The sequence below is a fragment of the Pinus tabuliformis genome, chromosome Q, assembly GCF_031772625.1.
Source record: "Pinus tabuliformis cultivar Carrire ecotype Pingquan chromosome Q, CPIR1, whole genome shotgun sequence".
Taxonomy (NCBI): Eukaryota; Viridiplantae; Streptophyta; class Pinopsida; order Pinales; family Pinaceae; genus Pinus; species Pinus tabuliformis.
In genome coordinates, this window is record NC_142296.1 from 670,194,678 (window position 1) to 670,212,193 (window position 17,516).

The 17,516-nt window shown below is 34.8% G+C and overlaps 2 pseudogenes; both read right to left on the bottom strand.

The window, feature by feature from the left end:
* Nucleotides 1–12,439: 12,439 nt before the first annotated feature.
* Nucleotides 12,440–14,028, bottom strand: LOC149221324 (1-phosphatidylinositol-3-phosphate 5-kinase FAB1A-like; annotated as a pseudogene).
* Nucleotides 14,029–15,547: 1,519 nt separating this feature from the next.
* LOC149221325 (1-phosphatidylinositol-3-phosphate 5-kinase FAB1B-like) lies at nucleotides 15,548–16,836 on the bottom strand (annotated as a pseudogene).
* Nucleotides 16,837–17,516: the final 680 nt, after the last annotated feature.

Below are 17,516 nucleotides of genomic sequence, written 5' to 3' on the forward strand. Positions count from 1 at the left end.
ATGCGCATACTCCTGTTTACATTAAAATTTCATGCAATTTTCCATTGGCGGCCACTGTAGCGGACGTGGGAGATTATTAATATTGGTCCAGACCCATATCGGGTCCGTGACTAAATATTGCACCGGAGAAGGGACTTAGAACTATATTGTGGGAGCTCCGACATATATCGGAGCCGAAACCCTTATCAAGTCAAGTGTAATCCATATCGGGTCCGCTGAACCCTTGCATCGCATCGGAAGGCTTGTTGATAGTGGAAGGATCCGCTCCGAAATCCCGGAGCCGATCTATTATAGAGTCCGGTTTATAAAGCCTTTCGGGTCCGAAAGGAGCCATAGCGCAACAAGGGCCGAGCTCCGAAATCTGGAGCCGAAATATTATTCAGCAACTTCTATAAGGCGTCGGGTCCGCTAACCCTCCGACTGTTCATTCCATATCCGGAGCCGAAGTAAAATAGACTACGATATATATATACCATCGGATCCGTCATTTCGGAGGTGGGAAAGTTGTTAATTGTGGCGACCGCCGATAACCGGACCCGCCGAAATTATAAAGGCAGCTTATAATGTGGATCGGGTCCGCGGAGGACTTGTAACACTTCGGAGGAGCGACTAACGAGACCCCGAAAAGATCCGGACCCGAAATCTTTATAGGGCGGTTCGGAAAGAGGCATCGGGTCCGTCAGTTCGGAGGAAAAAGATTATTGGTTGGGGCGAATGCCGATATATATATCGGACCCGAAATCAGCATAGGGGGAGTATATATATAGACCATCGGGTCCGTCGGAGCCTGTGTTCCATTGCAAAGGTCGCTGATAGCAATCGTCGAATGGTAAAAGAGACAATATAAAGCGGGATTATGTTATAAAGTAATTCTGTTGAATTACTGCCCCGATAGTGTGTTGCGTAAGTCCTTCCTTTGCAAAGCCGCGATAGTGTTGTAAGGCCTCTGATAGTGTGTTGGCGTAATTCTTTTAGAATTACTGCCGATACAAATAAAGCCACTGTTTTGCCAACTTGGAAAGGAAAAGGAATTCGGAGGGACAATGAGGCTATCAGTTAATGACTGATACGCATCGGGAAAGAGAAAGAGAAGCTGATCCGGACATTGAAGAAATTACAGCCAGATTAGGGAGGTTGTCTCTAACGCCTGCAATCCCGCCATCATTAGTGGTATTAGAGCCATCAACTGACATTGAATTGATTCTCAGGAGTGGGAGAAGGATGGCTTTCAGAGTTGGAAGAGGACGAGGACGTGGTGGAAGAGGACGGCCTGTTGCAAATGCTAAACTAATGGAAACAGTAGAAGAGCTGCGAGCTAGAGTGGATGCGTTAACTTCAGACAGAAACATACATGATGGAGATGTCAGTGAGCCCGAAATTGAAGCTGCTGAAAAGGAGGAAGCTGTACAGGTTACTCCTGAGATGAGGTTCTTTCAGTCAGTATTGAAATCCACAGCCAGGCCATGGAACCAATTAGTACCGATATATCAAGGAGGATTGAATCCAGAAGAATTGATCGATTGGATTAACAACATGGAGAAATTCTTCGATTACGAGGAAATAGAAGACGAGAAGAAAGTAAAGTTTGCTGTCACCAAATTAAAAGGTCATGCAACACTCTGGTGGGATGGTGTACAGGCAAAAAGGAAGAGACTTGGTAAGCAGCCAATCAAGAATTGGAGCAGGATGGTAGCAAAGTTAAGAGGTAAGTTCTTGTCAAGTAATTATCAGCAAACATTGTTTAGAAAAATGCACAATCTTAGATAGAGAGCTTTAACAGTAAAAGAATATACAGAAGAGTTTTATAAAGTGAGCATAAGGGCTGGAGAAACCCAAGACACAGATGAGAAGGTGGCTAGATATATGAATGGCCTTAGGATGGACATTCAGGATGAGATAAGTCTGTTGTCTCCTAAAACAGTAGAGGAAGCTTATCAGATAGCGCAGAAAGCTGAGGAAAAACTCATGAGGAAGCAGTCTGCCAAAGGGAGAGGGACTTTCAGAGGAAAAGGAAGTCAAGGTGGTAGAGGAAGATCTACAGCACCTAGAGATGGAGCTAGCAGTAGCTCAACCCAACATGCACCCAGAGAAGGTGATGCAAGAGGCAGAGGGAGTTTTTCCAGAGGAAGAGGAGGCAGAGGAAGAGGCAGAGAATTAAGATGTTACGGATGTAACAAGCAGGGACACAAAGCTTTTTAGTGCCCAGAGAATGCAGAGATAAAGCAGAGGAATGTAATTGTTGCTCCAGCTGAAGAAGAAGCACCAGCGACAGCGGTAGCAGAAGAAGAAAATAGACCAGAAAGAGGAGAATCTCTGGTAGTTAATAAAGTCTTACTTAAGCCAATGAAGGAGGTGGTTGCTGAACCGCCACAAAGGAAAACTTTATTCAGGACAGTGTGCAAATTCCAAGGGAAATGTTGCCAGATGATCATTGATAGTGGCAGCACTGATAATTTGGTCTCTACAGAAGTAGTGGAGAAATTGAAGCTGAAGACAATGAAGCATCCAACACCTTATAAGGTGTCATGGTTACAAAAGTGACATCAACTGTTGGTAAGTGAACAGTGTGAACTGTAATTTCAAGTGGGCAAGTACAAAGATAAAATTGTTTGTGATGTGATGCCAATGGACGTGTGTCACATATTGCTTGGAACACCTTGGCAATATGATAGAGGAGCCATACATGATGGGAAGAGAAACACCTACAAGTTTGGAAAGGATGGTGTTAATCATACATTGTTGCCTTTGCAAGAAGAAGAGGCGCAGGGGCAGAAGACTAGTCCAAAAACTCTGTTGCTTGGAGGGAAGGAATACTTGAAGCAGATTGAAGAAAATGAGGTAAACTTTGCTGTAATTTGCAAGCCCAAGGTAATATTGACTTCTACTAAAATTTCTGAATTACCCATTGAAATTCAAGAAATGCTGGAGAATTATTGTGATATTATTGTTGATGGTTTGCCTAATGAATTACCGCCAATTCAAAAAATCAGTCATCATATAGATTTGATTCCTGGAGCAAGCTTACCTAACAAAGCAACATATAGAATGACTCCTGCAGAAAATGAAGAAGTTAAGAATCAAGTGCAAGAATTGCTTGACAAGGGGTTGATCAAAGAAAGCCTGAGTCCTTGTGCAGTGCCAACAGTGCTGAGCCTCAAGAAAGATGGAGGCTGGAGAATGTGTACAGATTCAAGAGCCATCAATAAGATTACAATCAGGTATAGATTTCCGTTACCCAGAATTGAAGATTTAATGGATTGCTTGTCTGGCGCAAATTTTTTTTCAAAGTTAGATCTTAAAAGTGGCTATCATCAAATAAGGATAAGAGAAGGGGATGAATGGAAAACCACTTTTAAGACCAATGAAGGATTATATGAGTGGAGAGTGATGCCTTTTGGGTTGTCCAATGCACCAAGTACATTCATGAGGCTTATGAATGAAGTTCTTAAAGAATTCATTGGCAAATTTGTAATAGTATATCTGAACGATATATTAGTCTATAGCAGGTCCAAGGAGGAGCACTTGAGGCATTTACATTATGTCTTACAGAAGCTACAACAAGAAAAATTATTGTTAAATCTGAAGAAATGTTTATTCATGAAAGAGGAGCTGGTGTACTTGGGATTTGTTATCTCAGCTGAAGGATTAAAGATGGATCCAGAAAAGATCAAAGAAACTGTGGAGTGGCCTTCACCCAAGAGTATTTTTGAGGTAAGGTGTTTTCATGGTCTTGCTAGTTTTTACAGAAAGTTCATTAAGAATTTTATTAAGATTAATGCACCTATTATTGAGACCATAAAGAAGGATAAACAACCATTTAAGTGGACTGCTGAAGCAGAGAGTAATTTTCAGCTGTTAAAGAGGAAAATAACTGAAAAGCCTATTTTGGTTCTTCCTGATTTTAACAAAACTTTTCAAGTTAAGTGTGATGCCAGCGCAGAAGCAATTGGAGGAGTTTTAAGCCAAGAAGATAGACCAAAAGTTAAATGATGCAAAAAGGAAGTATTCTTCTTATGATAAGGAGTTTTATGCAGTTGTGCAGGCACTAAAGAAGTGGAGGCATTATTAAATGTCGAAGGAATTTATCCTTTATTCAGAAAACCATGCATTGCAATTGATAATGCAGCAGCCAAAACTCAGCCAGAGACATGCTAAATGGGTAGAGTATCTTCAAGGCTTTCATTTTGTGTTGAAGCATATAATTGGACAATTAAACAAAGTCGTAGATGCCTTAAGTAGGAGAAGTGTATTGCTGCAAGAAAGTCAAATCCAAGTGTTGGGTTTTGATTTTCTTAAGGAATTATATGAGACCGATTCAGATTTTAAAGAGGCATTTGAGGCTTGTAAGAACCCTGTTTTGGCGGACAGGAGCAAGTGGCTGGATTATTTTATACAAGATGGACTGTTATTTAAAAAAAATCAGCTATGCATACCCAAATGTTCAATGAGAGAGAATTTAATCAAAGAGAAGCATAGTGGAGGACTTACAGCACATTTTGGTAGAGAGAAGACCTTTGAACAACACAACAGATTTTACTTCTGGCCGAAAATGAAATCTGAAGTAGAGAAATATGTAAAAAATTGTAAAGTCTGCCAGTATGCAAAAGGAAGGAGCCAGAACACAGGGTTGTATATTCCATTGCCAATTCCAGATAGGCCTTGGGATATGGTAAGTATGGATTTTGTGCTAGGATTGCCAAAGACTCAAAGGGGCTACGATTCAATTTTTGTTGTAGTGGATAGATTTTCAAAAATGGCACACTTTATTCCATGTTATAAAACTAGTGATGCTTCTCACATTGCTAACTTGTTTTTTAAAGAAATTATAAGATTACATGGATTGCCCAAAAGCATTGTTTCAGACAGGGATTCAAAGTTCATTGGACATTTCTAGAGAACATTATGGAAGAAGCTGGGAACTAGATTAAATTTCAGTTCTGCCTATCATCCACAAACTGATGGACAGACTGAAGTTGTGAATAGAAGTTTAGGCAATCTTTTGAGGAGCTTTACTGTAGAACATCCAAAGCAATGGGATCAAGTGTTACCACAAGTTGAATATGCATATAATGACTCACCAAATAGGAGCACAAGACAAAGCCCATTCCATATTGTTTATGGAATGCACCCAAGGGGAATATCTGAATTAAGGAATTTGGGAAAAGAAGAAATGAGAAGTGCAGAAGGTGAAGACTTTGCTTGAAGAATGAAGATGATACATGAACAGGTGAAACAGTAGCTACAAGACAACAACATTCAATATAAAACTATAGAAGACACGAGGAGAAGAGAAGTGAACATTGAAGTTGGAGACTTGGTTTTAGCACACCTCAGAAAGGAGAGATTTCCAAAGGGAGAGTATAATAAGTTAAAATCCAAGAAAAATGGACCATGTAGAATACTGAGGAAATTCTCTGCAAATGCTTATGAAATTGAATTACCACCTGGTGTGGGAATATCACCAATTTTTAATGTTGCAGACTTGTACAAATATGATAATGAAGCTGCAGATGATACAACACAGGATCAAGAGACTCTAGAGATTGACTGGGTAAAACAGTTACCCACAGCCAAGGATTTACAGCCAGAAAGAATTCTGGATAAGAAAGTGTATAAGAAGACAAGGGCACGAGAGTATTTCTAGTATCTGGTGAAATGGAAGGGACAGTCGATCACTGAAGCTACTTGGGTTACGAAAGACATTCTACAGAAATTGGGCAAATCTGTAGATGAGCTCATGGACAGGAGCCCATGAAGAATTTTGTCCTCAGGAGTCTGATGCAGGAGCATGTGACTCAGAGGGGAAAAATATTCCAAATTATTCAAAAAAATCCAAAAAAATATACAGGCAAGGGAGTGGGGTCCTTTAGCCTGCAATTTCTATGTTTTTTAGTTAAAAGATAGAATAGAATCTAGCAATAAAACATGCTATTTATGCTCAGCTGTAACAAAGCCTTTCAAGCTTTAAATCATTCTGTAAAGCATGCTTTTCTTTGTATCAGATAAGGACCGAGAAGGCCTATCCTTAGTTATAAATAAAGAGGCAGCGAAGCTCTCGAGGAGGAGAGAAGGGAGGAGCGAGGCCACAACATTATTATTAAACTTCCTCTTGGCGTTTCTTATTCAATGATTTCTGATAATATGCATGCATAAATTCTTATTCTCTGTGTTGATTATGTAGAACTGTACTAATATTTCTGTATGGTGTATCTGTTGTGTAAATTGGCATTCAGTCGTTTCTTTACCATTTATGCATCCACAGGCCTTTAGTCATCCTTTATAAGTTATGTGCATACTCCTATTTACATTAAAATTTCATGCAATTTTCCATTGGCGGCCACTGTAGCGGACGTGGGAGATTATTAATATTGGTCCAGACCCATATCGGGTCCGTGACTAAATATTGCACCAAAGAAGGGACTAAGAACTATATTGTGGGAGCTCCGACATATATCGGAGCCGAAACCCTTATCAAGTCAAGTGTAATCCATATCGGGTCCGCTGAACCCTTGCATCACATCGGAAGGCTTGTTGATAGTGGAAGGATCCGCTCCGAAATCCCGGAGCCGATCTATTATAGAGTCCGGTTTATAAAGCCTTTCGGGTCCGAAAGGAGCCATAGCGCAACAAGGGCCGAGCTCCGAAATCCGGAGCCGAAATATTATTCAGCAACTTCTATAAGGCGTCGGGTCCGCTAACCCTCCGACTGTTCATTCCATATCCGGAGCCGAAGTAAAATAAACTACGATGCCTCTTTCCGAACCGCCCTATAAAGATTCCGGGTCCGGATCTTTTCGGGGTCTCGTTAGTCGCTCCTCCGAAGTGTTACAAGTCTTCCACGGAGGAAAAAGATTATTGGTTGGGGCGAATGCCGATATATATATCGGACCCGAAATCAGCATAGGGGGAGTATATATATAGACCATCGGGTCCGTCGGAGCCTGTGTTCCATTGCAAAGCCCGCCGATAGCAATCGCCGATGCGATATCGCATCGGGGAAATGGTAAAAGAGACAATATAAAGCGGGATTATGTTATAAAGTAATTCTGTTGAATTACTGCCCCGATAGTGTGTTGCGTAAGTCCTTCCTTTGCAAAGCCGCGATAGTGTTGTAAGGCCTCTGATAGTGTGTTGGCGTAATTCTTTTAGAATTACTGCCGATACAAATAAAGCCACTGTTTTTCCAACTTGGAAAGGAAAAGGAATTCAGAGGGACAATGAGGCTATTAGTTAATGACTGATATGCATCGGGAAAGAGAAAGAGAAGCTGATCCGGACATTGAAGAAATTACAGCCAGATTAGGGAGGTTGTCTCTAACGCCTGCAATCCCGCCATCACAAGAGCAAGATAGTCTTCAACAGCCCTCATATACTATGCACGATCTGCACCATAGATATCAACAATAATAAATCATTATTAATATGCAAGATAAGAAAAATTACTTTCAATATCACCATCCTATGACCAAGTATGCAACATCAACATCATAAGAGTTTTCCGTAGAGATCAACTCCTCTTGATCTTATCAAGGTCAACTTGTTCTTTCCCTTTGTAATAAAAACCTGAATCAATGTTCATCAAAGCAACATATCTTTAATTCGACAACCAAGCATATACCATGTCTTCAAGTATCATCCAACAAATATAACAATAAAATATCAAGAGCCATAAGTTCACAAAACCATTTGCATCATATCATGTACATGTAGCTTGTGTAAGCACCATAGGCATCATCCATGACAACAAAATCATTATCCAATAATTATAGCAGGGTCTACATGTTCTTTCCATATCAATCCCCAACATATCATGCATGTATCATGACTAGAGAGTTTTCTATCATCCCACATCTAATAAGAATCAACGAGAATTAGCAAATCATGCATGATGATTCAAGAACTTCAACAACATAAGAAGCATCACCATTGATAAGCATCATTAGGTACCAAGGAATTTTAAAGCAAACATAATTCCAACAATGCATTATTAAAAGCATAGAAAATGCTCCCCCTGAACCTATTCCAACTGTTCATTATCATATCTAATCATATCATCTCATATATTAGTAAGGAAATCAAAGTATCTTCATCAATGAGTTATCCATCAAGGCATCAAGAACTTTATAAAAGCCAAAAACACTTCTAAATAACATCAACAAATTGTAGCCATCAATCACCAGAACAATAAATCCAAATAATAATTGTCTGAATCATGTCAGAGCCTTTTTTTGAGTGTGTCCCATTGTTTCTTCATGATAAAAAGCATGCGTGGCTGTTGAGATCAGAACTCATGTATATACGTGACTTGTCTTGATAGGATCCATGTACACAAATGAAAGTACACTACAACAAAAAGCATCATTGGTGAGGGTTGAAAAATGTCACCATAAATGCATTGGTGACAGTCAAAAGAGAATTCGTCACCAAAAACTTAATGTCACTAAAGGTGGCATTGCCAAAAGTATAAGTGTGATGGTGACATTCAAGGCCCGTCACCAATAATGATTTATAATGATAGATAGTTACCATCACTATTTCATATTAACAATGGTGACAAACATTAGCCTCCATCACTAGAAAATTGAGCATCACCAATGGTGGCATTGCCAGAAGTATAGGTGTTGTGGTGACATTCAAATTTTGTCACTAATAATGATTATAATGACGGATAGTGACCATCACCATTTCATATGAACAAACTGATTTATTGTGATGGACATTTCATGATCGTCACTATTAATGCATATATATATGGGGATGTTCATTGACTATCACCATTTCATATGAACATTAGTGATTTATGGTGATGGACCTTCCATGGTCGTCACCATAAACTCATTGGTGATAGTCAAAAGAGTTTTTGTCAACAAAAACTAATCATTGACATTCCATCTGAATATCATGGCATGATGGAATCAAACCACCAACCCCTTATTTGTAAAGTAGGTGCTCTTCAAACAATGTAAACTTTAAAACATGACCTAGTATGATTACCTATTTCATTAAGGTAGCAAACGTCAACCAATTTTGAAAAGTAGTGATGCAGAATATACTCATTTTTTATTGGAGCTTATTTTTGACACATTAAATTTTCTTATGTATCAAATATAAATATATATTTTTTAAATATTAGTGATTTTCATGTTGATTTTGAAACTTGTTGATGCAACATGAACTTTTTTTTAGAGGGCTTATTTTTTACGCTTTAAATTTTTTTTGATGTATTTATTGTGGACATTTTTTTAAATGTTACGTTTTTGACACTTTAAAATTTTTTTATGTCCAATATTTGTTGAAATCATGATTACTTAACAAATTTTTTAGTTGTCTTAATTTTTTTTTTAAATGTTGATTACTTAGAAAAGAAAATATAAAACTATATATAAAAAAAAAAAAAAAAAGAAAAAAAAAAATGTATAAAAAATGTATTAAAAAACATAAAAAATGTAAAAAAAATAAAAATAAAAATTATCTTTTAAACCATAAAAGAATTTGGAAGAAAAAGACAAATTTAAAAAAAAAATATAAAATTTAGTAAGTAAAAATAGAAAATCTTTAAAAACCATTACTAAAAAACAAACTATTAAAAAAAAAAAAACTTGAAATTTAGCAAAAAAAAGACCCAAAAAAAATTAAGCAATTACTAAAATTAAGATTAAAAAAAATTTTCCACATGGGGTAGCTCACGTGGCAATGGCCGTGGAAATGAAGTCTCACCGAATTGGAGATCTTGGGTTCGATCATGGGTTCGATTCTTGTGTTACCCTCCCTGGAAATGGGGTGAATAATGGACATGTAAAAACTTGAAAATGAGAAGGTCCTACCGAAGCTTACGAAAAAATGGATTAAAAACATTTAAAAAAAAACCCAAGAAAACAAAAATATTTTTGATTTAAAAAAAATAGTCGAAATTAAAAAAAAAAAAAAAAAAAAACATATTTTTAATCTTTTTTAAATATGTAAAATTAAAAATAAAAACACATATTTCTGATTTAGAAAGAAATGAAATTCTGCCCACTTGTGGTTTCGAGGTGGAGCTATAGGCAAGCTCCACCACCTGGGGCCACGACCCCTCGAGTGGTTGGAGTGCAGGTGCAATTTTTTAATTTTTTAATTTTTTTTTAAAAACAGAAATGTGCATTTTTTTTTAAATCAGAGATATGTATTTTTTTTAATTTTAAATATTTTTTACAAAAGATTTTTCGGCAAAAATCACATGAAATATCATTTGTCCTGACGATGAACCACACTGGTTGGTTCGAAACGCGTCGACAAATGATATTTCATGTGATTTTCGCCGAAAAATCTTTTGTAAACTTGATATGGATCACAAAAGCCTAAACTCTATAATTTAAATATTTTTTTTAAATAAAAAAAAAATAAAAAATAAAATATATTTTTTATAATATATATATATATATATATATATTTTTTTTTTCTAATGTGAATATCTATATATGTGTGTGTGTGTTTTGTTTTTTGATTTTTTTGTTTTTAATTTGAGTATATTTTTGTTATTTTAGCTTTTTTTAAATGCTTTTAATCTTACTTTTAGTAATTTTTTAATTTTTCTTTGGTTGTTTTTGTTATTTTTTTAATTTATTTTTTGATCTAGTTAGTTTTTTTTGTTAATGTTTTTTTTAAATTTTTCTCTTTTTACTTAATTTTATAGTTCTTTAAAAAATATATATATATTATTTTATTTTATTTTATTTTATGGTTTATGACATAATTTAAAAAAAATCATTTTTTTTATGCTTTACGAGATATATATATATATATATATATATATATATATATATATATATATATATATATACAGTTTTTTTGAAAATATAATTTTCTTATTATTTATTTCTTTATAGTTTTAATTTATTTTTTTAGTTTTTTTATTCTTATCTTTTATAGGTTATTTTTGTCTTCTTTTTTTTTACATTTTTATGATTGATTTTTTTTTTTTTATTTTTTTTTTAACATTTGATCTTTTTGTTTGTCGTTTTTATATATTTTATTTTTTTTTACTTTTTTACTTTTTTTTTTGTGTTTTTTTCATTGTTTTAATTTTTGTTTTTATTTTTAATTTTATGTTTTCATTATTATTTTGAAATCTTAATGATTTTCAGAGTGATGATATAATCTTTTAAGCCATTATTTCAAAATGTTGAGAATTTACCCTAGAAAAGAGAAATGTTATTCGAGCATCAACACTTTTTGTTTTGAGGGTGCTATTTGCACCAAAAAATGGTTTTCGCTACCATTTTTAAAACATGTTGAAAATTTACCCTAGAAAAAAAGTGTTATGCGAGCATCAACACTTTTCATTTTTAGCATTGTTTTTCATGTTCTTTTGGGGGTTTTTTGGCTAGTGTTTCCGTTTGGAGTTTATAGTTCCCGTTTCAAAGTTTAGATTGTTTTCCATTGAGCTAGCACCCTTTAACAAATTAGACTTGAAAGGATGGATCTAGGGGAATAGCAACAAGATCCACAGAGAATAGGATTAGAGTCGGCAAAATAAAGATGATAAGAAAAGCAATAACCAACGATGAAATCTACTAATGTGAAGATGTTTAAAGTACATTAAACATAGATGGCATCCATAGTACATAAAAGTGGCATTGGCCAGTATTGGGATTGGTCAATTGTCGATTATCTGTAGTGCCACCAATTTAATGAACTATCACAAGAGATGTTTCCATTAATGGAGAAGCATGTTTAAAGTTCATTGTTTCTTGATAACCTCTGTCTCTAACTAACAACCATGAATAGATCTAGCCACTGTAAAAGATGGAAGACCAAAATCATAGTACCACCAATCTAATGAACCATGATAGGGGATGTTCCCATTAATGGCGAAATGTGTTTAAAGATCACATTTTTTCTTGATAACCATTGGCTCTCGCTAACAACCATCATATTTCTCGATAATCACTGCAAAACATGGACACAAAGTGAGCATAAAGACCAAAATCCCAATCTACCTTCATGGAAAAGAAAACAAGAAATAAAAAAAAATAAAAAATAAAAATAAAAAAGAAAAACAAACTTACAATTTACCAACCATTTAAAGGATAAAAACATGAAAGAAAATGTATTAATGCTTCTCATCAAGGACAAACAAAATCATATCACCTTCAATGATGAATTTAGAAACCTTTTGAGCTCATAAAATGGTGTTAATACACTTAAAAGTAGTTGGTTGGCAAAAATAAGTCAAGGAGGCATTTTAAAATCAATCAGAATTATTTATTCATGGCATAAAACAAGTTCAATATTAGAGCATTGAAGGTAATTCAACTAGAAAATGAAAGAAAATATTGAACCAGAAGATATTATTAGAAGAAATAAAAAGGAAAAGGAAAAGAAGATGCACACATTTTACTTCATTTGATGGCTAGATCCACATGAGGAACTTAAAATGAGCTTCTCCAAACCCTTGAAATCAAGGATCCCACAACCTATTCACATAAATGATGGTCACAAAGAATGAAAGATTTGAATGCCAATACTTGTTGCTTGTTTCTGCAATAAAAGTGCAATATCAAGAGCATATAACTCTGGTAAAGAATGCTTAGTTTGTCAATTGTAATATCGTCGCAATGATTAGGATATCATCATTAGGCAACTTTGTTGCATAAAAGACATCATAGCAAGAACTGTGGTCCTTATCACCAATGTAAACTAAACTTCATGTATTGAAATTTGAAACAAAGCAAAAAAAAAAGTTAGTGTATTCATCTCTGAAACGTTGATAAATACATGCCTTGACCCAAGAAACTGAAATTATTGATAATGTTACCTAAAATGGAAAATCAAATATGAGAAAATATATTTCAAAGCAAATGTATGAGTCTATTTTACCAAAACTGAGCATTATATGAATCTATTATTACCTAATACCATCTCACAATGCTCTTCATCAACTCCAACAAGTAATGAATAATCCATGAAATTAATTTATTATAAACAAACATTGCACACAATCATGATAACTGAATAGATAAACAAACATTTGAAACTAAGATTACAATTAATGTTGATTAAGAAAAACAGTAACTATATTTACTACGAGAAATGAAGTATAATTCAAGATTTCTCTATCCAAAAGGTGCTTGCTTTATTCCCAAGAAATATTGGAGCAGTTGGCACGGTCCCTAAGAGATTTTGGTCTAGAAGAGCTTTGTTGTTTCCTAATGAATCTGCATTGTAACGGGGGTAAGTAGAACCCGAGGTCATAAACCTATGTTACATTTTTTCCAAACAACAGATTTTCCATTACCATCAGTTCATCCTAATCTCTTTGCCACCTTTTGCATTCTTTATAGTGACCTGAAAGATAAGAACATTATGTAGTACGCAAAGAAACAATGAAGGAAACAAAGCCTAGTAAACTATCTAGGATTTTGCAAAAGGTAACTTCCAAATATAGAATATACAATAAAATGAGTATCCAACCTGATAAATATCAAGTATCTTTGCGAAACATGTGGGGCTTCCATAACATAATCAATGACATAGATAGTTGAAATATTTTGTGGAAAACTTTATAAAAGACTCCAATTCTGTCCTCGTGACTCTCTTAATAATAAATGTTTCATCCGTGGATTTTGCAAAAGACACATTTCTCTTTCTTCCTTGAGGTCCCCGTTTCTTGTAGTGATTTAGTGACAATCTAAAGTCCATCTATGTTGAAAAACACCTTTTCCTAAGGGCATCAATTTTTTTTGCATAATAACAGGTTACCAAGTACTTAACTTTTCTTAGAGGACCCTCATCACGAAATGATATTTTTGCATGTGTATTTTCATATAGTGATGAATATAAAGCCCCATTCCCTTTGGAGCCATATGTGTAAATATCCTCATATCTTGAACTTCTCTCTTTGGAAATAACTTTACTCGAGTCTAAGGAACCATCTGACATATAAAGTGGATTTGAGACAACTCCACCTATGCCAAACAAATATGCATGTTCCTTTTCTTTCTCCCTGTCTATTTCCTTTTTTCTTCTCACTATCATGTACCTTGTCATATAGGCAAGCCTAATATTCTTGCGAGCTTAGTGCATGAGCTATTATACTTGTTGGCTCATTATCATAAACAAAAATAACCATATCATTGACGTTAGTTGGTAAAATTAGCTTACCCACTCCATTACCACCTAGATGATTGCCTGATGAGTCAAACATAGGAGTATAGCTTCTTTGAGAGTTAACTCTAATAGACCCCAATAAATTTTCTTTTAAACTCTTGTTGTAAATTTTTGGCAAGTTTGACATAGGAGCCCCGATGTAGCTTCCAAACTCTTCCAATAGATTTAATGATTTTACTGGTGAGGGAGGGATGCTTTTCTAAAGCATCTCCATTCCACCGTTATCATGCATGTTTTAGGCAGATTTAGACATCATCTTGTCTCCTATTGCAGTTGGTTGAACTAGATTAAAATATTTTTTGTTTGTAGATTCATTGCCACTTGAAATAGTAGACAAAGTGGTAGAACCAACTTCCTGCCTTTGTGATGTCATAGATACAACTTGAGATATTACTAATTGTCCTTCACCTATCCATGTTGCATCTAATGTATTTGACAGATCAACCAGGATAAGAGAATCATGCTCTGACAGTTTCTGACAGGTTTCCATATCTTCATCCAAACTGTTTCTATTGTACCTACTATCAACTGTTTCAAAAGTAATTATCTCATAAACATGGATGATGGTATCACATTCACCATTCTCCATGTAAAAAGTATGAAACATGGTATGATTATTTATATTGGATGAATCTCTAATGTTTGGATCTCCTTCCATGACATCCATATATTTTGGGTTCTTTTACCTTCTTGCCAATTTAATAATTTCCATTCACAATCACAATTTCCTCTAAATGGTCGCACAAGTAGGAATTTTCCACATTACTAATCATGGAAAGCTACCTATATCCATTATTTAAAACATGCTTGTTGCCATCTCGGATATCTTTGAACTGAATATTCCCAAAAGAGATAGCTCTGTCCAAACAATTTCCATCAACCGTGGAGCCTATGTCCTCTATCATCAGAATGTCAAACCCACCACTAACATTGTTACTATGTTTTACTTTACCCTGATGATGTCCAACTTTTTTATTTATGCTAGAATCATATTCCTTATGTGGAGTCTTAAAATCCTCCAATGGACTAGATTCCAATTTGGAAAGAGAGTTTTTCACTCCAAGAAATGAATCTTAATGGAAAAGACAATGATCATATTCATACGCTTCATAAAGAAAAGGAAACCTTATATTGTTTAGTTTTGAAATATTAGTAACATGTCTTCCAAGTTCCAATGTGCCCAACACTAATGATGGCCTCTTGCAACAAAACTTGTTTGAATTTGATAGATTGCAACAAAAGAATGAACCCTATGAATAAATGATTTCCAACTAAGAAATTTCTATAAAAAATATGGAAATATTCATTGAGCGGAAACATTATTCTAACATACTATCATGTTAGACAACCTAAATTACACTAAACAACCATTATATACATCTGTAATATCACCTCAAATTCAACTCTCTTTATGAAACATTCCTTCAACCTCTGCAATTTTCCTCCTTGATTCAAGACCCTTAATACGAGAATAAAAAGATCTAGATGTGGTGATTTTCTGCCTGAGCAGATTAAAAACCTCTCTAGACAACATTTCCACTTTATCTGCAACCTGCTCATTTTCATCAAAATGCACATTAGTTTGGATTTTTGGGGTCCTACACAATAGGTATGATAGGCATATATTAATTAGTAAACATCTACCCATATGTACAATTTGTATCATAAAGTACGTGTGCAGCTTCATTTCTTAGCCAATATTGTTGATGTGGATCATGGAACCCTAATTTTGAAGGTGTAAAATGCACAGGTAGAACATTGATGGAGGAATATCGAAAACATGCAATCATACTGCCAAACTTGACACATTGAATTTGGGAACAATGTAGGTCCAATTTATTAGTATGGAATAGCCATTAATTATCATACACAATTATGGGTGCTCTATAAAAATCAGGAGCTACATAAATTATGTAAGATATCACAAGGTCAAAATTAAAAAATAACATGAAAACTGCTTGAAAAATATAAAGTAGTCAAATTCAGTAGCATACCCATAAAACAAAATGCAGTCTCAATGTAATGAATGAACACATCTTGCAACTATACTTGCTGCAGCATGATTAGATAAAATAAGCTCTAGGAATTTTCCAAGGGATAAACCCCATGCAACATCACAGATGACTACTCATCAAGTTACTTATGGAATTCCATATTTTCGTGCAAATTTGAAGCACATATGCCATATCCATATTTTTTCCTTCATTTTCACCAAATAATGTCAATAGTAAAGGTAACAACCTTACTGATATTGTGAGGCTACCTTGATGGCGTGTATAGAAAAGAACGTGTGCTTCTGAGGGTTCGTTATAGAAACAACGGGAATTATGCATGTTTTTGGTATGTTGTTACATCAAGATTTTCCAAATATTATTGTGTAAATTCAAAGTCTACAAGCTAGCAAGAAAAATCTATTGAAGAAGAAAAATACATAAAGTAAAAACCTACTCGGTCAAACAAATCATTCCGAAGGTACCTTCCTAATGACTTGTCAAAATTGCCATAATACTTGATATGAAAGAGTTGTGAATGCTCACAAAATGTCCACTTCAGCACACGACGACTTGATAAAAAAACCAATATACTTCGATGACCAGGAGGAGAAGGTGGAATGTCTTCTTTAGAGAAAACCCATTCTTGGTTTCTGCTCCCTAAAAGTTGCTCCTGTGTAGAAACCTTGGACTTCATTTACTTTTCTGCTATTGCTTGATTCTACCATGCCACCTTCACAGATAGCTCCTCTATTGTTATTTGATATTAAGATTAACCTTAGATGAAACAAAAACAATGAAACCATTTGCCAAATCTGAATCCTTTCATTCCTTATCTTGAAGTTCCAAATATGATGTGACTGCGCCATATGAACCACAAGGGATATAATTTCATTTGAATATGCTTTTATTGAAGTTGACAATCCAGATCAGGGAAGGTATTTGTCCATATGGATATATATTCCACTATACCCCTGTAAGCATATAAAATTTTAAGGGCGAATGTTCCCTTTGGCGAAATTAAGGCGTTTTAAATTTTTAGTGGGCGAATATTTTGTATCATAGTACATTTTTACAAATCACCTCAAATAGCCCACCTTATTTTAAGGGAGAGGGTAAAAAAGGTAAATTTAGCCCTTGAAATTAGGAGTTACAACCTTCCATTCACCCATTTTCAAGAATAGGTTTTATTTAAGTGAATCCTATGGGCCAAAGGTCCAAATACCATATTTATAAAAGAGGTATGGTAAATTAATAAAAATATAAATAAATGAGACGTATGTAGATAAATAAAACATTTTTATATTTACTCCATAAGTCAACTTATATACATGCAAGGGTGTAAACAAATAAAAATATAAGCAAAGCGGAGGTATG